Source organism: Hippocampus zosterae, chromosome 5 (assembly GCF_025434085.1).
Source record: "Hippocampus zosterae strain Florida chromosome 5, ASM2543408v3, whole genome shotgun sequence".
NCBI lineage: Eukaryota > Metazoa > Chordata > Actinopteri > Syngnathiformes > Syngnathidae > Hippocampus > Hippocampus zosterae.
Genome location: NC_067455.1, coordinates 6,859,426 through 6,860,236, shown reverse-complemented (window position 1 = coordinate 6,860,236; position 811 = coordinate 6,859,426).

The window sequence follows — 811 nt, the reverse complement described above, 5'->3', positions numbered from 1 at the left end:
TCATATACATGACCCAGCACACTTGGGATTGGCTGACACTTTGTAAATATTTACAGGAAGTAGACAAATCCACGGTGCAGCTTGTTGTCATGGGAGACGTATCGTCTTAGGACCCCTCCCCAAGCACACACATTAAGACCCCCGGCACACACGCACACAAACTCTGGTCTTTCCGATGTACCACCAGGTTAGATGGATCCATCATGAACACACACACACACTCACAGTGGAAAAGGTGTTGATGTGGTGCCCCTCTGAATGACCCTTCACCTTAGCCCTTAGATTACAGCCAATCACAGGTCACTTTGCCTCTTGACCAAATCCACACACTAACACAAAGTTGTTCATTTGCAAGTTGCACCAGAACACACTCACTTGACTCCCTGATAAAATATCACACAGACACGCCCGCACGCATCCACACACGTGACTAAATTGACACGCATTTACATTACTGCTTCGTCATGCTAACCTCACGTCAACCTCCGACGTCAACGCTGACTTCAAGGCTCCGCCTCCTCCTCCACCTCCTCCTCCCCCCTTTTGATCTTCTTACCGTGCCTCCGTGTTACTGACAAAATCACAAGCGTCATGGAGTTCATTATCTTGAGCGCCACCCACGCAAAGAAAAAGTATGCGAAGCCTTCGGAATGACTTGCGTTTTTCTGCAAACGCGATGATTTTTTTCAAGTCACAACAACAGACAGATACGGCGTTTCGCTAATCGTAAAATGTGAAAAACAATTGTGAGTAGCACTGCGATTTATCAATTTTGTATTTATATTGCACTTAATTGAATTGTGTTTGTTTT